Here is a 27525-nt window from a genome sequence, read left to right as displayed (position 1 = left end):
TTACTTTTGATGTTTAGAAAGTAAAAGCTAAAGTGTCTGGTATTTTTGAGGTGATTTTTAATTACTAGTTTTCGGCAATAAGTTTGAATAGTTTTTACAGGGTTGCCAAAAAAATTTTAATTTGTTTTTCCAATTTCCGAATAAAATTTTGACTTTTCCCCTAGCTTTGAAGAATATTCTGATTCACTCTAAAAATGATTTTCGTTAATGAAATCTAAAAATAATTAGATACTCGAAACAATGTTCGATTACATTTATTTACACGAATTTCTTTAATTGTAAAACTGTTCTAAAACATCAATAACTTTCTTTTTAAATAAATATTTAATGATTACTATTTTTCCAAAGGAAATTAAGATTTTCAAAAATTTCGAATTTTAATTTCGAATTTAAAACCTTTTTTGAAATTCAACAACTTATAAAAATATATTTTTATAAAACAGGAAGAAATCAATCACTTGGAGTCGAAGACTCGGAATGATCGATTTCTTCCTGTTTTTTTAATAATTAAAGACGACCGAGCGATAAAATCATTGTTTTATCTTATAAAAATATTGTTACTGTAACTTCTTCAAAATTATTTTCGCGAATTTTTAACTAAAATTCTTCTTTAAATCAATTATTTTTAAGAATTTTTGAAAAATTTCTTTGAGAATAAAGAATAAAGAAAGAAGAAAGAAAATAAAGAAATAATTAAAGAACATTTTTAAAATAATATTCATCTTTTCAATTCATTTATTATTTTCTCGAATTTTTAACTCGAATTCTTCTTTAAATCAATTTATTATTTGTAATAAATTTTTGAAAAATTTCTTTGAGAATAAAGGATTTTATCATCAAGAAATTTTTCAATAATTGAATTATTTTTTCGATGAATTTTAATAAAATTTAAAAAAATTATTACATTTTCGAGGAATTTGATTAAAATTGTGTTAAAAGTAATAGAAATTCTGCGATGAATTTTATTTTTTATAAAAATAATTGAATTTCTGGTTCATTTGTAACTTTCCCAAATTCAATTTTTTTAGTGTTTTTTAACTAAAATTCTTGAATAATTCCATTAATTTGAATTATTACAATTTTTCAATAATCTAAGTTCTTCAAAATTTCTAATTAAATTATTTTTTAATAATTTTTGAACAATTTCTTTGAGAATAAAGAAAGAAAATAAAGAAATAAATAAAGAATAAAGTCTTCGACTCACAATGATCGATTTCTTTCCGTTTTATAATAATTAAAGATGACCAAGTGATAAAATCATTGTTTTATCTTATAAAAATATTTTTACTGTAACTTCTTTAATATAATTTTCATCATTTCAATTACTATTCAATTATTATTTTCTCGAATTTTTAACTCAAATTCTTCTTTAAATCAATTATTTTTAATAAATTTTTTAAAAATTTCTTTGAGAATAAAGAATTTTATCATCATAACAAATTTTTTAATAATTAAATTATTCTTTCCATGAATTTTAATAAAATTTTAAAAAATTATTACATTTTTCGAGGAATTTGATTAAAATTTCATTAAAAGTAATTGAAATTCGGCGATGAGTTTTATTTATGATAAAAATAATGGAATTTCTGGATTCACTTGTAACTTTTACAACATTCAATTTTTTCCAGTGTTTTTAACTAAAATTCTTCTATAAATCCATTATTTTTAATAATTAATTAAATACATATTAAAAAATGTAAATAATTTTAAAAGAATTAGAATTATTATAATTTTTAAAAAATCTAAGTTCTTTAAAATTTCTAATTAAATTCATTAAAATATGAAATTTTTTAAAATTTTAAATTGAAGACTTTTGAAGTTGATTTATTTATAAAAAAGAAATCATTGTCAGAAAAAAAAGAAAATTTATAGTTTATATATTAGAATTCGTTATGATTTTTTCGTGTATGAATTATAAATTTTTACCTACTTAAGAAATGGTAAAATTAACTATACACTCTCCAAAGTAAAATTCGTGAAAATTCATTGAATAATGCAATTAATAAAAATTTCTACTAATTCCTAGTAACTTCTCACAAAAACTTTAGCAAAAAATTGGTTTTTTGATGAAATTGTAAAATTTATTTCGGAAATAGTAAAAATTGACTGCAGAAATGATAAAAAATTAGTATTTTTAACTAAGTGATAAGTAGAAATAGTTAATTTTTAGAATCAGTGACTTATTCAAATAATAAATTGAGTGATAGGAGTAAAATTGTATTAAATATCGAATGTAACATGATTGCTGGTAATTTTTGCTCAAATTCCACTAAATAATTCTGTAAAATTTCTGCAAATATTACAAGTAATTTTTTCCACGTGGGAAATAACCAAAAATTTAGCTGCATTGCAATTTTCATTTTGATAAGAAATTTTAATTCTAAAATTTTATTTTCTAAAAATTTCTCCCTATTCCTAAGACGAGTAGAGAAAACGAGTAGCAATTTAATAATGTCATACGTGATTTTGACGTGAATAGATGCTGTAAAGCGCAATATTTTTCCTCTTTGATGAATGGTAATTTTCCATATTTTAAAGTTACTTGTACACATTATGCTAAAGATAGCACTAGAAATTCACTTTTGTCGCTTAGAAAAAGAAAGAGAGAAATATATGAAAAATGAAAATCATTACAAAATGTTTGACATTTGCATATACTTTTAGTGCGACACAGTTCGTAGATTTAATATTTACCTGCATAATTTACACGCGTGCAGTTGAGAATTTCTTGGAATATTGTTGGTGGTAGGATAATTTCACTTTGTCTTGGAAATCCCATAAGTGACATTTTATTTACAAGTCAATAATCGTTTAGTTATGTGCAAATGTCATTGCTCCTTACTTTTTAGACGATTTGAAAACGTTTGTTTATTTCTTCAATATTTCTTTCTTTTCACATAATAAATTATATTTATCGTTTCGAAATTTATGTATTATAGAGAAATTATTGAGAATCTCGAATTCCGACAAAGGAAATATTGCAAGTATTACTGCGCCTATTTTTGAAATTCTTTTTGCAAGTACTTGCAAAAGGGAAATTTTATTACTACTTGAGTCAATAGAGGCTAGAATTTGGTTTTTTGATCCAGTTTCTTTTATTTAATTTATTCAAAGTTTAACAAAGTACAAAAAAATCGTCATTTATTTGAACTTATCACTGCTTTTTTCCGTGAATATTTATTAAATATTTGATGTTTTATTATTCGGAAAGTTAAATGCTTCATACTCTGTTATTTGATGAATGAAGTATTTAGTATTTTTGATTATTGAGTCCATTAAATGATGCATGGTGATTGATTATTATTGCCAGGCAAGTTTTCAGTTTCTAAAATTCTGTTTGTATTTCTATAAGCAATGTGCTTTTGAACTCGTTTTTAATGTTTATTTCCGTGAAAACGTCACGTCGTTGAGTGAAAAATGCTTTTTAGTGATTTAATACGTTTGATGTATAGTAAAATGTTATGTCATACTGATTTCGTGTTTTGACTTTATTGACTCGAATTATTCACTAGTTTAGATTTAGAGATTTTTTTTCATCACTTTGATCTGTATTAGCAAAGGTGATACAACTCCTGGTGGATTTTAGACAAAATGATTTTTCAACTGATGAATAGTGTAGCTTTAAAAAACATAACTTTAAAAAAAAACATGTACACAATTTTTTAAAAATTCTGGTCAAATTTTCAATTATCTTTAGAAATAATTAAATTCTTCTCCGAATATCAATTATTTTCAGAAATTTTAATAAAATTTTAGCTTTTAGGCAAAATTTCAATTATTTTTAAAAATATTCCTTAACTTAATGATTTTTAATTGGTATATACTATTCTAATGAAAATTTCCAAAAGAATTCAATTATTTAAAAAAAGGATTTTAAAAAATTCTACACAAAACTTTTAATTATTTTCAAAAAATAATACAAATTTCACAGAAATTTCAATATTTACAAATTTTTTTCTAAATTTGTTCGCAATCATTCAATTATTTTCATAAATAATAAAATTTATACGGGGATTTAATTAATTTCAGAAATAAAAAAATTTTTTTTAAGAATTCAATTATTTTTAATACAATTTCCAATTCATCGAAGAAATTCTTAAAAATTTTATTAAAATTCGTTGATAAACATGCAATTATTTAATAAATTATTTATTTTTGTATTTAAATAATTGAATTCTAGTAGAATTTTCTAATAAACATTGATTTAAAAATTAATTTCAGTTAAAATCTTAGATAATAATTGAATATTAAAAGCAATATAGCCTGAAATTTTAAAAGTAATTGGATTTTGAAATTAATTTTTTTGAAAAAGTTTCATTGAAGTTTTTTAATATTATATTAAGTTTTGATTTTGTAATAATTATTTAATTGAAGAATTTGTGGATAATTTAAATTTCTTAAAATTGAATATTGTTTACCAAATGGATTTAAAAATTGTCAAAGAACTTTTTCGAAAATTATTAAAAATTAATAAATCCTTCGAATTAAATTATTTTTAATCCAATTTAAATAAAATTATACGAAAGAATTTAATTATTTTCAAAAATTTCCATAAATTCAATTTCAACAAGAATTTAAAATTTTCTAAAAGTAATTCAATTATTCTCAATATATTTTTAAAAAATTCTATTTAAAAGGTAAATTACTTTCAATTTTTAAATATATTCGTCAAAAAAATGGAAAGAATTCAATTATTTTCAAAAAATAATAAAATTCTTGTGATGAATTCTATTATTTTGAATATACTTACTTAATTTTAATAAAATTCTTTAAAGAAATTCAATTATTTTCGAAACAACTTTAATTGAATTTCTCGAAAAAATTTCATTTTTTCAAATATTTTTATAAAATTCTTCATAAAAATTTAATTATTTCTTAAAATTTTCCTAAAATTTTTATACATTTCAATTATTTTTATAAATAGTAAAATTCTTCGCATTAATTCAATTATTTTTATAAATAGTAAAATCCATTGCAGAAATTCAATTCATTTTAAAACAATTTTAATAGAATTTCTCGAAAGAATTGAAATTTTCAAATATTAACATAAAATTCATTTATTTTCTAAAATTTTAATAAATTCTTCGGAACAATTCAATTATTTTTATAAATAGTAAAATTCTTCGCAAGAATTTAATTATTTTCAATACAATTTTAATAAAATTCTTCTTCATAAAATGCAATTGCTTTCAAAATTTTCAATTAAAATTATTAAAGAAACTTCATTAGTTTAAAAAAAATTCAAAGAAATTCTTTAAAAGAATTTAATTAGGATTTTTAAAAATTTTAATAAAATTCTTCGCGAGAATTCAGTTATTTTCCTAAATAATAAAATTATTTAAAGGAATTCTATTATTATCATCAAATTTTTTGATAAAATTCTTTGCAACAATTCGATGATATTCAATACATTAATTTTAATATTGAAAATATTTGAAAAGAAAAATGATAAAAAAAGTTAAGAAACAAAAAAGCATACAACTAACTTCAAATTGCGAACAGATTACCGGAACATGTAATTTATTATTGTTAATAATCGATTTAAAGAAGAATTTTAGTTAAAAATTCTTGTAAATAATAATTGAATTCTAAATGATTTTATTATTCGGTCATCTTTAATTATTATAAAACATGAAGAAATCGATCACTTCGAGTCGAATCACTCCGAACTCGGAGTTATCAATATCTTCATGTTTTATAGTTAAAAAAATTTAATTTAATTTATAAAGTAATTAATTTATTTAATTAATTAATTAATTTATTTATTTTTTAATTACGAAAAATTTAATTTATAGTTTTAAGTAAAATGTTTTTTTATTTGACTCGAACTGGTTATATTTTTGTCAGTTATTGGTCCGTAATTTTTTATTTTTGGCCTGTAAAGTCTTTATTTTTAAATACTTTCACTGGTTCGAGCCCAGCAATAGTGATAAAAATTGAGGATGATTCCTAAAGTGTTCCGCTTGGATGATCCTTTCTTATTTTATGAACAAAGTCCACAAAGTTGTTAAATAAAAAGAATTTACTTAAGATATTTAAATATTTCTTCCAAATACAATTGTTGTTAAAACATTTTCCTTTTTTTATGTCTGTATTGTTGCGTTAATTCAGAAATATATTTGTACTCTTTTGCTTTCGTTGATGCACTTCAACTTGGTTTAATTTTTCTATAATACGGAACAAAATACAGATTTAGATCCAGAGCGGAATTGAGATTATTGCATAATGAGGATCGAAAGACCAAGGCACAATCAACGGAATGAGAATAATTATAATATTCTATTAATAGCACAAGCACAGCTGGCTATTAGTCAAAGTGTATATGGATTATTTTTATTGTCGAGATAAAATATTTATTCTTATCTTCACATGATTTTACCTTGGCCTTAAGCGCGCAGCTTGTTCCCTTAACGTGTCAACTTAAGACATTTAAAATGTGAAGAACGAGTTTTATCGCAGTTTTTATATGCGTTCAGAGCAGCAAGTATCCTTGGAGTATCGGCACTCGCATCAGCGATGTCCATTTGCCAGGTGTGTATCTCTTTCTCTCTTTCTCTCTCTCTCTCTCTTAACACACACGCGCTCGCGCGTAAATGCGCTAACAGCGCGTATGTATTAAAGTAAAGTGCTAAGATTCCCCAAGTGGATTTCCTTTTGCGCCATGGCGAGGACGCTATAAATAAATCGCCGCAACAGCCTCCCTGAGAACGGAAAGTAGCTCGCCTTCGAGTTCCGTAACGAATTCTCAGGATTCGCGTATTATTGCTGAATCGTTGTTGTCGTTGTCGTTGTTGGTCGACGGTCGCGCACATCGACCACTAATTACTATTAATTAATCGCGAGACAACGCGACGTGCGCTTCCGTAAATGAGGAAGAATTTGTACTTTAATGTCCAGTCATTGGCTTCAACTTTTATTATTATCATCATCATCCTCTCGGGAGTACATTGCACCTAAACTTCAGCACGTGCTTATCGCTTCGTGTATTATCAGTATCATTCGCTTGATTAGTGGACAAAAATTATCTTTAATTTTACGAGCCGGTTGGTCCTTTCTTTCTGGTTGACTAATTTCTATAATTTTTCATTTCTGACGCCAAAAAAGATATTTTGTATTTGTTTGTTTCTGTATTTGATATTTTTGTTTGTATCTTATGTAGGTTATGTTTGTGTTAGATTTTTCTTGATTAAAAACTCCTTTTTAATTATGAAAATCTAAAAGTAGTTTTTATTGAATATTTTCGATCTTATGAAGAATTGAACATCAATAATTTGAAATAGCAATTCATTCTTTTTTAGTATTTTTACTCCAAAAATTATAAACATAACCTAAATTTTTTTTCTTTTTGGTACCTTTCTTTAGAGTGTGTCACAAATTATTTTTAAATCATAACTAATAATTATTAATAATAATCATTAATTAATAATTAATTAGCGTGATATTAAATTTATTATTATTATTATGTAAATTACAAAATTTTTTTATTTTCAAATATGAATTTTTAAATAATTTCAAATTCAAACTTTAAAATAATTCAATTATTAGATAACTAATTTACTAATTAATTATTCTTGTTTATTAATTTCGAAAATTTTAATAAAATTCTTCGCAAGAATTCAATTATTTTCTGAAATAATAATATTCTTTGTAAAAATACAATTATTTTTATAAATAATACTTAAATTTTTTGCAAAAATTCAATTATTTCTTTCAATTTCTTTCAATTTTTTTTTTAATTCAATAAAAATCTTTGTAAAAATTGAATTATTTTCAGAAAAATTTCACGAAAAAATTCAATGTTTTCTTAATTTGTTATAAAATTTCTCAAAAGAATTTTATTTTAATCCTAAAATGTTAATAAAATTAAGTAATTAAATGTTCAATTTCAATTATTAACTAACACGATCATTTTAAAAACTTGAAAGAAATTGTTCATAAAATTCAATTATTTTCAAGATTTTTAATTAAAATTATTAAAGAAACTCCATTATTTAAAAAAATTTCAAAGAATTTAATTATTTTCAAATATGAATTTTTGAATATTTTCAGATTCATAAACTTTAAAATAATTCAATTATTAAAAGTAATTTACTAATTATAGTTATTCTTGTTTATTAATTTCAAAAATTTTAATAAAATTCTTCGCAGGAATTCAATTATTTTCATAAATAATAACATTGTTTGTAAAAATTCAATTATTTTTATAAATAATACTTAAATTTTTTGCAAAAATTCAATTATTTTCAAACAAATTTCATAAAAGAATTGAATTTTTTCTTAATTCGTTACAAAATCTTTGCAAAAATTAAATTATTTTCAAAAAAATTTCACGAAAAAATACAATTTTTCTCTTAATTCGTTGCAAAATCTTTGCAAAAATTAAATTATTTTCAAAAAAATTTCACCAAAGAATTCGATTTTTTTCTTAGTTCGTAATAAAATATTTCAAAAAAATTCAATTATTTTCTAACATTTTAATCAATCCTTCGAAACAATTCAATTGTAATATTTATAAATGGTAAAATTATTTGTAAAAAATCAATTATTTTTAAATACAATTTTAATAACATTTCATGAAATAATTCGATTGTTTTTTAATTTTTAATATTTTTCGAAAAAATTTAATTATTTTATAAAATTTAAATGAATTTTTAGAAACAATTCAATTATATTTATAAATAGTAAAATTCTTTGCAAAAATTTAATTATATTTAAAAAAATTTCACAAAGGAATACAATTTTTTTCTTAATTCGTCATAAAAATTTTCAAAAGAATTCAATTTTAATTCTACAATTTTAAAAAAATTCAGTAATTAAATGTTTAATTTCAATTATTAACAAACAGATTTATTTTAAAAACTTGAAAGAAATTGTTCATAAAATTTAATTATTCTCAAAATTTGTAATTAAAATTATTAAAGAAACTCCATTATTAAAAAAGAAATTCAAAGAATTTCTTCAAAAAGAATTTAATTCGAATTTTCAAAAATTTTAACAAAATTTTTCGCGAGAATTCAATTATTTTCCTAAATAATAAAATTCTTCAAAGGAATTTAATTATTTTCTTAAATATTAAAATTCTTTGATGGAATTCAATTATTCTCAAATTTTTTGACAAAATTCAATGATTTTCAATAGGTACATTATAATTTTATAATTGAATATATTTAAAAAGAAAAATTATTAAAAAAAATTAGGAGACAAAAAAGCAAACAATAATTAACTTTAAACTGCGAACAGATTACCGGAATACAACGATTATTAGGTAAATATAGATATTAGTAATTTTGGAAAATATTTAAATGGAAAAATTTCGTTTATTTAAACGTTTAAAATTATATCGGATTTAATAATAATAATAATAATAATAATAATAATTTTGATAACTTCAAGAAAAAAATAGATGAAATTAAATAAAGAAGAAGAAGAAGAAGATGAGATAAAATTAAGTTATAATTAATATATTATAGATTTCCTTGTATTTTATTAGTCAGATAAAATTCCAGACTGTGGGAAAATTAACATCAATTTTTCCCTGACAAATTTATTTTCTTCTTTTTTTAGTTATTTTAATATGGGATGATAAAATTCAAGACGATCGGGTTTGAAATATAAAACAATAGTTTTTATTTGCACTCTTGCCAAGCGTAACTAATCGCCGATCTCTTCCTCTGTTATATGCTCGGGTTCCGCGCATTATCGCGGTAATCCTATCTATCTTTTGGATCACCTGATCGAGGCCGGTGACTATTATAATAGTTATTAAAGGAAGTAATTGAGCGAGGAGTTTTACAAGCGTATAACTGGAATGTTCTTTGCAGTATAATATACACTCTCTATACACTGAAACTAAAATTCTTCGCGAATTTACCCATTTTACTAAATATCAATTTTTTCCCCCTAAAGCTTTTAGTCGAAGCCGAAGTTGAAGCTAAATTCAGGAATTTTAAAATTTCCCTCTCTTTTGAAAAAGAGATTTTGAAAAATCCCCCTCTCGAACAAAAATCGGGAAGATCTTTAATCGGAACAGTGATAAAATTCTCTAGAATAGCGAAAGTTTTAAGTCATGGAATTTTTTTTTCTTTGTTTAACTATTTTGTAGTTTGATTGATTGAGAAATTGATTTTTCCCGGATGTGTGTCTTTGGGTTTCTTCTTGTTAATAATTATTATAATAATCACTAATTATACACTGTTTGCAATTGCAATTCATTCCTGGTTGATAATTCTTCGCTTTTACATACGTATAGCTATAAAAATTTTATTCTTTTGATTCATTTCGAATGTATGGATTTTTATTATAAAAGACTGTGTGTGATTTATTCACTTCGGAAGAAAATGTTTATATCTTGACAAGTGAGGATTTTCATTGACAGTTTTAAGAAGTAGAAAAAAAATGAGAAACAGAGAATAAGAAAATATATTCGTGGATGAGTAATCGAATATAACCTTAAGTGCTTTCAATGACAAGATTTTTCTTTTTTATTTTATATGTAAATCGAGCGGTTTTTTTTTCTTTCTTTTTTTTTCTTTATTTGCACAACTGACTTCGTCCTCTTTTTGAGGTCAGTTGACCTCTCATCGAACTTTTCAAACTGATTGTGTGTATATAAATCGAGTGTAAATTATAAATCATCTCTAAAGATGTTAGAATTTATGATTACGATAGGAAAAAATTTTTTTCTAAAAATATTTTACTTCTTTGCAAATATTTTATTATTTCCTGTTTCTAAAATTTCAAACGTTCAATTGAACGACAATATTTTTATAATATTGTTATTCTTTATTATTTTTGTACAGAAAAATTATTTTTATTAAAAAAGAAATAATTCTTAACTAAGCAAATATTTAATTTTAATTATTTTTTTGGGTAGTAATTTTTGAAAATATTTAAGTAGAAAAAAAATTTTGTTCATTTGAACGTTCCAAACTTTAGGAAAATATTATTTTAATTTAATAAATTTATTTATTTTTATTTTATTCTAAAAACATTTTTAGACAGAAACATATTTTTAGAAAATGACTTTTTAGAAAGAAGATTTTCTTAGAAAAATGATTTTTTTAGAAAATAGATTTATTTAGAAAATAGATTTCTTTTTTAGAAAAAAGATTTATTTAAAAAATAGATTTTCCTTAGAAAAATGATTTTCTTGGAGAAAAAAAGTTCTAATTGGTAATAAAATGTGCGGGAAGAAAAATAATGTATTTTAATATGAAGCATTATGTCTCGTATAGTTTAACGATTCATTGATAAGTTTCATAATAGGGAGATTATAAAATAATCAACAGAAATGATAATTGTTTGCGTAGTTGCATATTTTACAATTATTTTTCCTATTCTTTTATATCCTATGATGGACTAATTGTAGAATAAAAACGTCATTCGTGTTATTCACTTTTTGATTTACCACAAAAAAAAAACTTTGTTATTGAATAATACACTCAACAGTATTTTTATTCTAATTGTCGAAAGTTATATATGTCAGTTTTATTTTGCAAAAACAATATTTTTTTTCAAAATGCATATCAAAAACAATAATAATATTGTTATGATTTTTTTACATATATTTTATTTTCTGGTTATAATTTTTTTTAATTTCTGATTCTAATCTATTTTTGATATTTTATTTTATTTTTGGCACAAAGAAATTGAAGTCTAATAATTTGTTATGTTATTAGCTACTTAATGAATTAATTATTAATTATTAATTTATTAAACTATTAATTAAATACTTTACTAATATTATTAATTTATCAAGTTATTAATGAATTACTTGAATAATTATTAATTAATAATTATTAATAATTAGTTATTATTTAAATTTATTAATTAATAGTTTATTGAGTTATTATTATTAATTCGTTAATTTATTATTTTATTAATTTATTAATTATTAATTAATGATTTATTAGCAAATTTCAAGAGTTATTTAATTTATTTATATGCGGAAAAAATTCGCTTCAAAGTCAAGATCAGACATTAGAGAATTTTTCTCGCCTTTAATTTTTTACAAGCTCTAAATGAATGTTTAAATTAATAATTAAATGCACCTTTGACTTGTGACTTGTTGAACGGATTAATATTGACGGATGATTAAATGAAACTTTACTATTGATAAGACGTTATAGTAACAGGTCAAGATCAAATTCACGTGACGCAGATTCATTAGTCAATAAAAATGAATGACTTTATAACTTGAAGATAAAATACAAAACTTTTGATTGTCTCAAAGGCATCTTGAAGGTAATTTCATTCACAATATTTAATCAATTGTGATAAACCAGTCACTGTAATTGTGTGTGTGTGTCAATACAGTCGATTTACTCTCGAGTGATGACTTTGAAAAAGGATTTTTTTTTCAATAAATAAAAATAAATTAAAATGACTTTGGAATTTTGTAATTTTTAAAAGTAAAAGAAGGGTAAAAATTGAGGACTTGTTTTTAAATACTTAAACTTTTGTTAGGTAGGAAAATAGGTAATAAAGGAAGAGGAAAATTAAGTTATCTTAAAAAAAATTTTTTTTAAATATTCTGAGATTAAAATAAAATAGAAAAGAAATTAAAATTAAAATGAAAATTCTCTTTTTTTCAATTAAAATTGTGAATTTATTCGCGAAGATGAACAAGTGTCGTTTGATGCTGCAATACAGTGGAGTGTATAACACACTATTCATCGAAGACTTTTGTGTGATGTCATCGCCACAAGTCAAGAACCAATTTAATCGGTCATTACGAAAGCAGCACGAGACTGATAGAATTGAATTTACGGAAACGCGAAGGGGAAAATCGTACTTATATAGTTGGATGAAAACGATATAGTCTATAATTAATAATCGCCTTCGCACACAGATAAGCGGGCGTAAAAATATTCGCAGCTACTACTTTTTTTTTCTCCGTCTCTCTCTCTTTTAATCAGCTTATCGACTAGAAAAAAAACGTATTAAGACGATGAAAAAAAGAATTTTTTGTTTTGTTTTTATCGATGTACTAATTTTATACATTTATACAATGGAGTAGAAGAGGAAAAAGAACTTGTAATCTCCTCGAGGCTTATTTTAATATATAATTCTTTTTTAAATCGTTTTGATAGCATTAATGAACCACATTAAAGATTTTATAAATCTAATTAGAAACTTGATAATTTAAATTATAAACTTGATTATAAATCAAAATGTAAACTTGATTTCTAATCAAATTATAAATTTGCTTATATTACGAATTACATGTGTTTGATTGTTTATTTATGTTTTTTTATTGTTTTTACTTGCGATTATATTATATTTACATTTTTTTTAAAATTGTTTCAATTATTTTTTAAACTTTCAAACTCGTTATTATTAAATTTTTTAATTTAAATTTAATATTTGTAAATAATTATTATGACCATGATTATTATAATTATTATTATTATTGTTATATTATTATTAGGTATTATTATTACAATGATAAAAAATATTATTTGATTCAAAGATTACTTGTTTATTATCAAATGAATATTTGCTAATCAAATAATTTTGATTTTAATAAATTTTAATTAATTTTATTCAGTGTATTATTACGAATTTTATTTATTTTTGATTATTATAAATAATCACTGAAAAATGTTATTTTATTTAAATTAAATAAATTTTTTCGAAAATTGAAATCGAATTAAAGATTCAAGTGAAATTTAAAAAATATTGAAAGAAAGTAATGATCCCCAAGTTTTGAACGTTCAAATGAACGAAATATTTTTTATTGAAGATATTTTAATTTTTAATAAATTACTAATCACAAACAAATTTAAAAACAAATATTTACGTTTGGAAACTCAGTAATTAATTTTTTAGATAGTAACGCAAAATAATTGCAATACAAATTTCCTTTGGGGAAAAATAAATAAATATTGAAAGAAAATAAATAAAAAAATAGGAATTAAAAAAATTTATTTGATTCAAGTAAATATTTATTTAGTAATAGACAAGTAATTGTTTATTTGATACAAGTAAATGTTTTTTCGGTGTATAAATTGTAGTAATAAATATTAATATTAATGATTAATATCAGTGAAATATTAATTTTAGTGAATGAAAAAAATTTTGCCACTTTATTAGTGATGAAAAAAAAAATTGACGCTCGTAATTTCGAAGTATTATTACTCAACAATTATAGTATTCTTAGATCCTTGATATCTTTCGTCTTTCATATTAGTAATAGACAAAAAAAAGGTTCCATAGTTCAAAATCTCCATGTGTTATTTCTATATCATTTTCCCAGTCAATTATTATTTTGCTACGTAAAATAGTGACGTTTCAATATTACATCTCTCGAATATTCTATTTTTCCTACTGTCATTTCACTTGAAACAAATTGTCGAGTCATCTTTTTTTTCTTTTATTATTGGGAACTATAAGCAAAGGAGAAAAAAATTCGCTAATACTTTGTTAGTAGTAATTTTTATATTGCAAATAAATTTTCTGTGACGAATATTCCCTTTTGCTACTTTTGATCTTTGGCAATCTTTTTTTTTTTAGATCTTTGTCTAATATGCAAATATTGGGGAAAATTTGCGATTAATTTTTCTTTTTGTAGAATTTTCATATTAATGCGAAATTTAATTAGGCGATAATTTAATTGGTGATTAAATTGTGCATTTAATTGTGCATATAATTTAATTATGTAAAATTTGATTCGTAATTTAATTATGTATAATTTGGTTCGTAATTTAATTATGTAAACTTTGAAGAGTAATTAAATTATATACATGGAACTCGTCTCTTGAATTAGTAAAAATATTTACTAATTTGAATTAGTGCCTGACTTTTTGCTTTTGAAGTAGTTTTTACTAATAAATAGTAATTTCTATACTAATTTACTAGTAAAGTTGACTAAAAGCAAAAAATCAATAGTAATTTCTACTAATTTATTAGTAAAATTTACTAAAAGCAAAAAAATAGTAATTTCTACTAATTTATTAGTAGAATTTACTAATTGTATATTGGAGGTTAAAATACGGTTTATTTCGAAGTTACGCGGTTTTTTTTGCACGTCAGAAGATTCAATTGAAAGGAATTAAGTGATAATTAGTTGATAGTTGAGTTTCTGCAGACAGCTGGACGCATATTCTATTGTTCAGGTCGTTTTATTTCTCGTATATTTCTCTCTTTTTTCTGGTTACATTTTTTTTTTCTTAAAAACTTGCGACGATTTTTTCTTTTCTTTTTTACAGTTTCAAAAAGGTTTTTAAAATTTAATGATAGTTGCAAATAGCTTTTAATGAATTTTGAATAATTTTATTTTAATTTAGTGAAATCTTATTGCAAAAAAGGAATAACTGATGATGAAACAAATAGAAAAAATTTTTTAAAAAAGTTCGGATTTGTTTAGAAAGTTATTTTTGCCTCATCTTCTTGGTGGTTCGCACGAATATTTGTTACGATAAATTATGTGTATTGTAGTTTATATATAATTTGTAGTCGATGCAAAAAGTACATCACCGTTATAAACTTTATCCTATCACATCCTAGGATGAATATAACTTGAGATCTGTTAGCAAATATTTGTTTGCCATAATGCACGACAAGATTGTTTCCATTTAGAATCCCGTTCATTTTTTTTTTTTTTTTTTTTTGCATTCCTCGAGAGTAGTAAGATTCTTTATTCATTATAAATTCACCACAATATGTTTATAAAAATTTCACATTTATAAAAACTATTTTTAGATAATGGAAACTTTTTCTTTATCTAAAATTACTTTTTATAGAACGAATATTTTTGTACTTAAAAATTATACTTTTCAAAAGATCCTAATGTTTTGAACGACAATTTTTTTATTACTTGATTTTAATAATCAAACAAATATGTTTAAATAAATAAAAAAATTAATGATAAAACTACCAAATAATTTTGGATTTTGTTGGTGAATTAAATGATTAAATGATTAAATGATAAAATTAGTAAACAATTTTTGAGTTTTTTATGGTGAATTTTTATATAGAATGAAATAGGAAACATTGCGTCGATATTTCCTTGTATAATACTCTCGTGATGTGTGTTAATAATACTTGAGAGAACATACAGAAGGCTTTCATTCATTTTATCAATATTCATGTATATATATAATCTTTCAGTGCAAATGCCTTTTAACTCTATTTACTCATACTACAATGTATATTCATTAGAACAAATATTACTTGCGCTTGTACATACACACGAAATGGCCATATGTACACACATGAAACTTAAATTAATCATTAGTAATGTTGTTCATTATTCCATTTTTATAAATGTCTTTCGTATATAAATTGACGCGCTCCGGAAATAGCACTCTTTTTCCATTTCCATTTTAATCAACTATTCAAGTTAAAAATAGTTTTCAAGTGCACCTATTATGAGTGTTTTGCTTATTCTTGTCAGATATATAAATGCTGATTCAGAAGGAGAGAGAGAGAGAGAGAGAGAAAGATATTTGCTATTCTCATTTTTGTATATACACCACCACGACCGAAATATATTTATGGTTTGCTTTGCAATTTCTGCTCGCAAATAAATCTCTTGTTATTATGAGAGTAAAATAGTCATTTATACAAATAAAGAATATTTAAACTGTGTATATGTTTGTATTGTAATTAACTGTTGTGTGATTTATACTCGATGTTATTTTGAAATATTTCTTTTCTTACATATTCGAGAAAAAATGCAGTGTTGCACTGGAATGGTTTTGAATTTTTTCTTTATGAATTTTCTTTTTGTTTATTTAATTGGATTTAATGTATTTATTTCATTTTTTTCTTACTAAGGTTTATGGAGTTTTATACGAATCTAATAATAAATAATAAATTTTTATGAGTTTTTATTAATTTTTATACGAATTTTATAAAAATTTTATCTGAATTTATATTAATTTTTACAAACTTCACTTTGAATTTGTTTAAATTTTTATACGAATTTATACGAATTTTTAAAATAGAATTTGTGTGAATTTTTGTAATTGTAAAATATTAAATATATTGTATTTAAAATTTTTGTAATTTACAATAATTTTTATACATATGTATATGAATTTTTGTAAAATTTGTTATAAATTTGAAAATATTATGCCTAAATTAGTAACTTTTTTAAACACAAGTTTCTAAAGTTGCGAACGTTAAAAAATGAACGACGATACTATTTTACTTTTTTTTATTTTTATTTTTTCTTACTAGAAAAACTTATATTTTATTTTAAAAAAATTCATTCTCAACGAAGTAAATGTAAAATTTAAATCAAATTTTTTTTTACTAATTGCAAACAATATTGAAAGAAAACAAATTCTGTTCATTTGAACTTTGAATACTTTTGGAAAATTTAAAAACGAAAAATTTTTGGTTTTCGTTTTTAAAAATAATTGCGGATTTTAGTTATTTTTGTAAATTATTTTTACCTTTAATTGAATGGAAATTAATTTCGAGGTATTAGATAATTATCAGTACAATGATTAGTTATTGGTAACAAATAGTATCAATTGTTGACAATTTTTTTCTACGAATTTTAATTATAATTTATTTCAATTCTTTATCAGTAAATTTTAATTTATTTTAATTTTAATTCTTAATCAGTTGATTTTAATTTTTATCAGTAAATTTTAATTTTAATTATAAATTGTAAGCAGTTAAGGGAGAATTTTTTAACACAAAAGTTATACTTAAAAATTTATTTGAAACAAATAAATTGTCTTTGAAACTAAGAAATATTTTTTAAAATAAATAAAGAGATTTCTAAATAAACTGTCTTTGAATCTAAAGAAATTTTTTTGTAATAAACAAATTGTCTTTGAATCACAGAAATTTTCTTTTAATAAATAAAGTGTCATTGAGTCAAAGAAAGTTTTTTTGAGTAGAAGAAAAATTAATTTCCAATCGAAGAAAAAAGTCAAAGCAAATGGTTTCTTTACATCATTGAAAACTTTTTTCTGTGTGTAAAATGGAAATTGTGCTTTAAAAGGTCGTGAACATTTTCTCGATTTTTAAAGCTCCAATGCATTAAAAATGTCCTCAGAAGCGACAGTTAGCAAAATAATAGTTGAATTTTTTTTCCTTTTTGAAAATAATGGATAACTTAATTTTTTTTCTTTTTTGAAAAAGTAGTAAAAACTTCTTAATCGAGATTATTTTTACAAAATTTCTTAATCGAGGAAAATTATTTATTGTTAACAAATCAATTGTTGAAAATTTTTGTAAGAATTTTAATTTTAATTTGTTTTAATTTTAATTTTTAAAGTTAATTTTAATTTTTATCAGTACCTTAATTTTAATTTTAATTATAAATCGTAATCATTTAAGGAAGAATTTTTTAACACAGAAGTTACTTCAAAATTTCTTTGAAACAAATAAATTGTCTTTGAAACAAAGGAATTTTTTTTTTACATAAATAAATTGTCTTTGAATCCAGAGAAATTTTTTTTTTTAATATACAAATTGTCTTTGAATCACAACATTTTTTTTTAATAAATAAATTGTCTTTGAATCCAAAGAAATTTTTTTTGTGATAAAAAAATTGTCCTAGAATCACAACATTTTTTTTAAATAAATAAATTGTCTTTGAGTCAGCGAAAGTTTCTTAGAGTCGAAGAAAAATTAATTTTGAATCGAAGAAAAAAGTCAAAGCAAATCATTTCTTTAAGTCACTCAAAACTTTTTTCTGTGTGTAAAATAAAAATTGTGCTTTTTAAAAGGTCGTGGAAATTTTTTCGATTTAAAGCTCCAGTGGATTGAAAAATGTCCTCAGGAATCAACAGTTAGCATAATAATAGTTGAAATATTTTTCCTTTTATGAAAATAATAGATAACTTGAATTTTTTTTTTGAAAAAGTAGTAAAAATTTCTCAATCGAGATTATTTATACAAAATTTCTTAATCGTGGAAAATTTTGTAAAATGAATAAAAAACGGTAGTGGAAGGTAGAAAACGGGAACAAATATCACACTGTGTACAAAAGTTTTTGCAAAAATGTAACAAGAGAAAAAGTGCGGAATATATTTTAAACAAACTGATGGAAATTTAAAAAAAAAAGACACGCACCTTTGAAAATTTTGCGGTTGATATCAAGATAAGGTTAACTTGGATACTCGTAGCACGACTTGTAGGGTTGTGATGATGGCGTCTTGACGACCACCGTCTAATATACCTCTCAACGGGTGTCCGAGTCGTCCTGAAGAACACCCCTCTATCTTTTCACTTTGACGTTTTCTCTCGTGACATATTTTTATCTTTTTTTTTCTCCCCCTTTTTATACCCTCTCTTTCTCTTTTTTTCCATCTTTCTCTCTGTCTTTCATTGAGAAAGATATCTTCTTTCTGTCTTGTACACCTTGTTCCCCTGTTTTTCTCCTATGTATTGCCCCTCATTTTTCTGGGAGGGAGCCTAATTGTAACGGTGGGAAGAACAAGGTACAAAATAGAGTCTACAATCTTCCGTAATAAGTAGTTTCTTTTCTTCAAGAAAGCTCGTTAAGGGCTTCAGAGAGAAAGAGAGCAAGAGAGAGAAAGAGAGAAACTTTTGCGCACATGTCCCTATTTTTTTATGCGCCCACGTCTGAAAATGAAAACGCATTTTTTGAATATTTTACGGCAGTAAATGTTATTTAATAAAAATTTCTATTGGAAAATTTATTGCGAGGGAAATTCATCTCCCTAAAGTTTTGAATGTGGAAGGACGATTTTTTTATACTTCTGGAAAAATTTGAATTTTATTATTAGAAAAATATTATTTTGTATTTTAGGGGGTCGTTTAAAAACTACGTCACTGTATTCTCGGACCCCCCTGATCGTCACGTATTTTACATAAAAAAATCGAATTTTTTTCAGTTCGCCACACACAATTTGAACCCACCTCCCCCTTTTGTCCTGAGAGTGTGACGCAGTTTGTGAATTACCCCTTATTGGAAAATTTATTCTTAAGTAAAAAATTCTTGACTTTTTATTTTTTTATTTCGGAAAAAGTTATTTGCTACGATGGAAAGCAAAAAATAAAATTGTACATTTTTTAAACCGCGTTGAAATATGATAGTTTTTACAAGTTAAACAAAGGGAATAAATATAAAGAAAATCTTTAAATGAAATAAAAATTGTAATTATCGGACTAATAAATATAAGTTCGTCTGGCAATTAGTTTGGAAAATTTTTTTTTTTTGTAAATCAAAGATTTTTGAAAATTTGGAGAAAAAAAGACATTTTGGAACATCGACTGGACTGACAATTTTTTTTTCACTTAAAATTAATTGTCTAGAGAAAAAACCAACAAATAAAGATTTGGAATTGCAAGTCGTTTGATAATAACAATCTGTTTAAAATAGTTTCAATTTTTTGATAATTTGGGGCAAAAAGAAGAAAGTTCCGGTATTGAACCAAAATTTGTTCTTTAATTTAAAAAGTAATCGGGACACAAGTGGTACCGAACTTTGGTTAAAAATTTGGTTAAAAGTAATCATCAAGACTAAAAGAACAACTAAAAAAAATTTCGTCTCGCAAATACTTTGGCAATTTTTTTTGAAAATTTAAGATTTTTTTCAAAATTTGGGGCAAAGAAACGACGATATTCTGGTACCGAAATTGTAATAAAATTTTGTACGTACTTAGAAGAAATCAACAACAGTAAAAAAAATAAAAATTTTGTAATGTAATTCGCTTGATAAATTTTTTAAGGAAAACTTGAGAATTTTTTAAAATTCGGGGCAAAAAATGACAAAATCCCGGGACGTAAATTAGACCTAAAAATTTTTTGTACTTAAAAGTAATTTCCGAGAGTAAAAAAACAGCAAATAAAAATTTCGTATTGTAATTCGTTTGAAGAAAGCCTTTTTTTTTAAACTTGGAAGTTTTTCAAACTTCGGGGCATAAAAAGCAATTTTTCTGGACTTTAATTGGACCAAATTTTTTTTCTGTACTTAAAAATAATCGCTGAGTGAACAAAAACAACAAACAAAAATTTTTCATCGCAATTCGTTTGAAAAAAACCAATTTTTTTGGGAAATTAAAGATTTCTTTAAATTCTGAGCAAAGATGAGAATGTTCCGGGACAAAAATTGAACCACAAATTTTTTTTTGGATTAAAAAAAATCGCGGAGCGTTAAAAACAACAAATAAAAATTTTGTATCGCAATTCTTCTTTTATTTGTAATTTTTTTTTTAAAACTTTAAACTTTTTAAAAAATCGGGGCAAAAAACGCACCAAAATTTTTTTTGCCCTTAAAAAAATTTCTAGAAGTAAAAAATAACAAATAAAAATTTGGTATCGCCTTTTGTTTGATAATAATTTTTTTCAAAAAGAAAACTTGAAAATTTTTGAAAATTCGGGCAATAAATTCTATGTTCCGGGACACAAATTGGACCAAAATTTTTTCCACTTAATAGTTATCGACAAAATTCAAAAGAAATAGTCCTGTAATTTAATTTGAAAGTTCAGATTTTGAGGAAGTTAAAAATATTTAAATAAAAAATTTTCAAAATATTAAAAACTTTAGAGGAAAATAATTCTGTTCTAAATAAAAACGAATTGATAGTCGTTGTAAATTTTCTTATTTTTCCTTGTGGCTCTTGTGAATGAAAGCAAAAGACTCGTGTGTAGGCGTTTCAATTCATACAAGTTGATTATTGCATCCGGAAATTATGTTACTTATTTTAGAAAATGAAAATTAATAACTAATAATTTTAGTTTTGTAAGTTATTTTAAATTATTTCAAGGATTATTTTCGTATAATTTTCCTATTTTTTTCTTGAGAGAAAATTAATGTTTGAATATAGAAATAGAATTTTTTTCTCCGGCATGTTTCGTTTTGTGACGCGTATGGTGCACAGGTATAGGGAGAGGAGGATGTTTGCGTCTATTATACGAACGTAAGACACCAATTTTCGGATACACGTGTATCGTATGATAAAAATGTTGACACGTGTCGTCAACTCGTAGACACGAGGAGGTCCTAATTGCAAAATAGATATAAAAAAAATTTTTGCTGATTTACTTTTAAGATAAATATAACTGTGAACGATAAAGATGAATGGGAAATGAGAATTGAAAACCAAATACGAAAATTATGAAATTAAAAAACATTACCTTAAATATTTTTTATCTTTGTTAAATTGGAATTGAATTAAAAATTTAAAATAACAATTTTTATTAATGTTTTTGCAAACGTTTTATATTTTTATACAAACAGAAAAATTTTGTTTAAACTAAATATAATTTGTTTAAGTTAAATAAAACTTTATTTGTCTCTGAGCCAACTGGGTGATTTATTTGTTTTGAATAAAAATTTTATTAGACATAAATAAAACTTTTATCTGAACCAAATCAAATTTTGTTTAAACCTAATAAAATTCAGTTGGAACTAATAAAAAATTTAGTTGGCTCTGAGTCAAATACAATCTTTTTCTGGGTATAGATTATAGTAATTTATTCTCTACATTTAAATTTGGAAAAATATTTAGTAATTTAAATTAGTGACTGACTTTTTGGTTTCGAATTAGTAAATTTTACTATAATACATAGTAATTTATGATAATTTATTAGTAAAATTTACTATACTTAATAAGAATTTCTACTAATTTATTAGTAAAATTTACTACAGTAAATAATAATTTTCACTAATTTATTAGTAAAATTTACTATACTAAATAGTAATTTCTACCTATTTATTAGTACATTTTACTAATTAAAAAGCAAAAAGTTTCGAATTTGAATTTTGAATTGTTGAGAAAAATTCTGATTATTTATTACAAGAATTAATTATTAACAAACAACAATAATTTTAAATTATTGAAACACAAAACCTTTCGTTTATTAAAGATTAAAGAAAATATTTTGAATTTTTTTAATTACAATTATTTTAAACCTCATTGTAATTAGTACTTTGTACGACTGGGCATAATTTTTCCTTCCCCATTGATATTTAAATAAAAAAAAATAATTTCCATATTTTTTTTTCTACAAGAAGGAAAATTTATAAAATTAGAAACTTAATTTTGTTATTTTTCCGTTCTCATTAGTGACGATTTGCTTTGGAACGTATATATAAAATGAAAAACTCTTTGTATATAGTTTCTGACGTCAAACTTTTCTAAAACTGAAAAAAAGATTGTAAATAAGTGCGAAAAAGTCGTCCTCCATTTGACTTTTATATATGCGATGCAAAAAATAAGAGAAGAAAAAAAAATGCTGAGAAGAGAGAGAGATGTGTTTCGTGAAAAGGGGGTGGCAAAAACACATCACGGGTCCTTTGGATATAATTAGAGGTTTACAACTTATCTCGTCAAATAATGAGACATTGGCGTACTTTTTTTGATTAAAGGGGAAAGAAAGGCCATATACACGGTTTGCATAGATTAAAATTATTCTTGACGCAATAACGCGTTAACGTCACCCCGAAACCAGGGCCGCTTTCAATGTCACAAGAACCTGTGGCACCATACAAATTCACTAATTTCCACTGACCTCAATTTTAAGACATCAAAAAGAAAACAATTCTGTCGTATTTATTATATTCTTTTGGCATTTTTATTTAGTCGATTGTATAATTAGGCATCTTTGATTTTTTATTTATTTTTTTATATATTTTTCCATTTTTCTTTTATATATTTTTGTATTCATTCGTCTTTTTATTTACTTATTTTTATATTTATACTAGCAACAAATCGCGCAGCTAATTTCTTACTTACTTTTTAAAATATTTTTTATTACAGTGAATTTTACTAGAGTTCCAAAGTAAATTTGACTATAATTTACAGTAAATTTTACGAATTACAAAGTAAAAATGGAAAAATAAATTAAAACACTTTTATTTTCAAAGTAACATTTTGAATTCTTTCGCTTTTTTGAAAAATTTTACTATTTAGTAAAGTAAATTTTGTAAGTTTTAATTGAAATTAGTAAAATTTTCTGCTAATTCTTAGTAAATGTTTCCTACATGATTTAATAGTTTTAAATTTTTTATTCAAAGGTTTTAGTGAAAAATTCCTAACTCTTTGAAAATTAATTAATTAAAATTTAGTCACTTATTTACTGTAGAAAGATTCTTTATGTATTTTTTACTAATAAAGTTTAGTAAAAAAAAATTGTAACTACGAAAAAAAATTATGTTTTACTAAAAATTAGTGAATATTTTTACTAATGTAAATCAGCGACTGTATTTTCATTAATTCAATTGTAGGGAAAATTAGTAGATTTTTACTAATTTAAATTATTAAAAAAATTGTATTACTTAAAATTTGTAAAAAAATTTTATTAGTTTAAATTTGTGAAATTTATTTACTAATTTAAATTGGTAAAAATTTTTACTAAATTAAATTAGCAAAACTTTTAATAATTTTAAAAACTAGTCGTTTTAACTAATTTGAAGTTAGTAGAATTTTTCACTAATCTAAATTAGATTAAATTGAATTTTTGTCAATTTTTTAAATATTTGAACTTTTTGTCTTTTTTTGTATTGTATTTTTTTTAAATTAATTTCAATTTGCTGATTTTTTTTTTTTATTGATAATTGTTGGAGAAGAGAATTTTTTATTAAGTAGAAATATTCCAATATAAGGGTGTGAGAATAAATTTTATCTTAAGAGTTGATTGTAAAAATTCCTTGTTAAATTAATTTCAATTGACTTGAACTCAATTCAATTTTAACTTTTTTTTTGCCTTATGTGAAATAAATTGAATTTAATGTTACGATATTTTATTCGCAATCGCACATTTGCTCTTTGAATTGGTAACGCATAGTAATTCAGAACTCATGCATGGATTCATTGCAGGAAAAATTCTTTTTCATTCTTGACGCGTTTCTACTTGCACTTTGGTGCTCATGTCTCTGCCAGGTACACACCTTAAAAACAATCAAGTTGTCTTTCTAATTACCGCGTAAATATTTTTATTTTTACATTTAGTTTATAATATTTGTATTAATTTATTATTTTGTTAGTTGATAATTAATTAATATTGTTAAGAGTTTATAATTTTCAATTGTTTATTTTCAACTATTTATTTTCAATTGTTTATTTTCAATTTTTTATTTTGAATTATTTACTTAAAGTTATTTAATTTTAATTTCATGGAAAAGGCCTGGAATTTTTAAAGTTTCTAAATTTTTTCAGTTTTCCATTTTTTCTTTTGAATAAAAATTCAAATAATAATAAAGCTAAATGGCATAAAAGAGAAGAAAAAATGTTAAATTTTAAGAAATTCGATTTTTCGGATTTTTGATAATTTTTAATAATTTTTTATTTTTTACCAAAGAGTCGAGACAATTTAATAAGTAAAGTATTTTCCAAAAGCACAAAAATAATGAAGCTAAATCCCATAAAAGAGAGGAAAAAATGATGAATTTTAAGAAATTCGGATTTTTGAATTTTTGCTAATTTGCCATAATTTTAGATTTTTTACCAAAGAGTCAAGACAATTTAATAAGTAAAGTATTTTCCAAAAGCACAAAAATAATGAAGCTAAATCCCATAAAAGAGAGGAAAAAATGATGAATTTTAAGAAATTCGGATTTTTGAATTTTTTTGAATTCTTGATAATTTTAGATTTTTTACCAAAGAGCCGAGACAATTTAATAAATAAAGTATTTTCCAAAAGCACAAAAATAATGAAGCTAAATCCCATAAAAGAGAGGAAAAAATGATGAATTTTAAGAAATTCGGATTTTTGAATTTTTGCTAATTTTCCATAATTTTAGATTTTTTACCAAAGAGTAGAGACAATTTAATAAGTAAAGTATTTTCCAAAAGCACAAAAATAATGAAGCTAAATCATATAAAAGAGAGGAAAAAATGATGAATTTTAAGAAATTCGGATTTTTGAAATTTTTCGAATTTTTGATAATTTTAGATTTTTTACCAAAGAGTCGAGACAATTTAATAAGTAAAGTATTTTCCAAAAGCACAAAAATAATGAAGCTAAATCCCATAAAAGAGAGGAAAAAATGATGAATTTTAAGAAATTCGGATTTTTGAATTTTTGATAATTTTCGATAATTTTAGTTTCTTTACCAATGAGTCGAGACAATTTAATAAGTAAAGTATTTTCCAAAAGCACAAAAATAATGAAGCTAAATCCCATAAAGAAGAAGAAAAAATGTTGAATTTTAAGAAAATCGGATTTTTGAAATTTTTCGAATTTTTGATAATTTTAGATTTTTTACCAAAGAGTCGAGACAATTTAATAAGTAAAGTATTTTCCACATTAAAAAAATATATAAAAAATGCCAATACTTAACCCACAAAATTTAATTTTCAAAACAAACAAATGAATGCAGATAATTTGCTAACGGAAAGGAAACTTACGATTATTATAATGTATATTTTAGAATATTTATTTTTAGTTATTTAATTAATTTGTATTATTTGCTTTTAATTACTTAATTATTTTGAATTATTAACTTTTAATTACTTGATGATTTTTAATTTTTTACTTATAATTTAACTTTATTATTTTTAATTATTTATTTCTAAATACTTGATTATTTTTTATTATTTATTTATAATTGCCTAATTATTTTAAATTATATACATTTTTAATACCTATTAATTTATAATTTGCGGGAAAAAAAATTGTGAATAGAAATATTTATTTTTTTGTGTGTTAAATAACACTTTTTTGTGTTAAACTTGAGAAAAGTTTTAAGGTCTCAGTAAGACTAAGTTTAAATATATAGTAATTTGCATTATTTTTTCTTCCTATTTTCATCAAGGATTTCCTGACGGTTATGATATTTGTATATATGTATACATTTCTTTTGAATAAACTATAAAAATTCAAAGACAGTTTCAGTGTCGTCGCACTACTTGAAATTTGACGAGTCATTTCGAAGAATAGTTTCATCAACTTTCGATTAGTATGAATTTCACGAACTCTCGAGCATACTAGACAGGTTTTCCACATGTCCATTGGCAATTTGCCACCCGCCTTTTCCTTTTCATACCAATATGTTGATGAGTAAAGTGAAGTAGAGCTCACGACAAAAATTACTTTTCTCAAAATTTCGCAATTTCATAATTTAAAATATATTTTTTTTTGTGTATTTTGTATAAAATAATTGCTGAAAGAAGCAAGTCATATAGTATATTTATTATAATTTTCTTACTACAATTTATTGTTCATTTATTGTAGATTTATTTTATTTTATTTGCTGCACTTTATTTATTATAATTTATTTACAAAAATTTATTTTTTCTTTATTTTAGTTTGTTTATTATATTTTATTTACTCCACACTATTTATTATTATTTATTTACCACAATTTAATTGTTGCACATTATTTATTATAATTTATTTACTGTACTTTGCTATAATTTACTTTCTATAATTTATTTACTCCAATTTATTATTTATTTACTGCAGTTTATTTATTTAAAATTATTTTTTCTATAATTTATTTCTTATAATTTAGTTACAAAAATTTATTATTTATTTATTTTAGATTATTTATTATACTTTATTTATTACAATTTATTTACTGCACTTTTTTTATTAGAATTTATTTTAGATTTATTATTATATTTTATTTATTGCAATTTATTTATTTTA

At 22.7% G+C, this 27525-nt stretch overlaps 2 protein-coding genes across 3 annotated transcripts in view; one reads left to right on the top strand and one right to left on the bottom strand.

The window, feature by feature from the left end:
• LOC122499925 (ion transport peptide-like) overlaps window positions 1-19184 on the bottom strand; it is a 59271-nt gene extending 40087 nt beyond the window's left edge. The window contains exon 1 of the mRNA XM_043608516.1: window positions 19039-19184. The gene's annotated coding sequence lies outside the window, so the exon portion shown is untranslated. The remainder of the gene's footprint in view (window positions 1-19038) is intronic.
• Window positions 1-27525, top strand: part of LOC122499922 (peroxisomal leader peptide-processing protease-like) — a 106529-nt gene that overhangs the window by 48830 nt on the left and 30174 nt on the right. The gene's annotated exons all lie outside the window — the stretch shown is intronic.

Source organism: Leptopilina heterotoma, unplaced genomic scaffold, assembly GCF_015476425.1.
Source record: "Leptopilina heterotoma isolate Lh14 unplaced genomic scaffold, ASM1547642v1 Lhet_18, whole genome shotgun sequence".
Classification (NCBI taxonomy): domain Eukaryota; kingdom Metazoa; phylum Arthropoda; class Insecta; order Hymenoptera; family Figitidae; genus Leptopilina; species Leptopilina heterotoma.
This window is presented reverse-complemented; position numbering and strand designations above follow the sequence as displayed.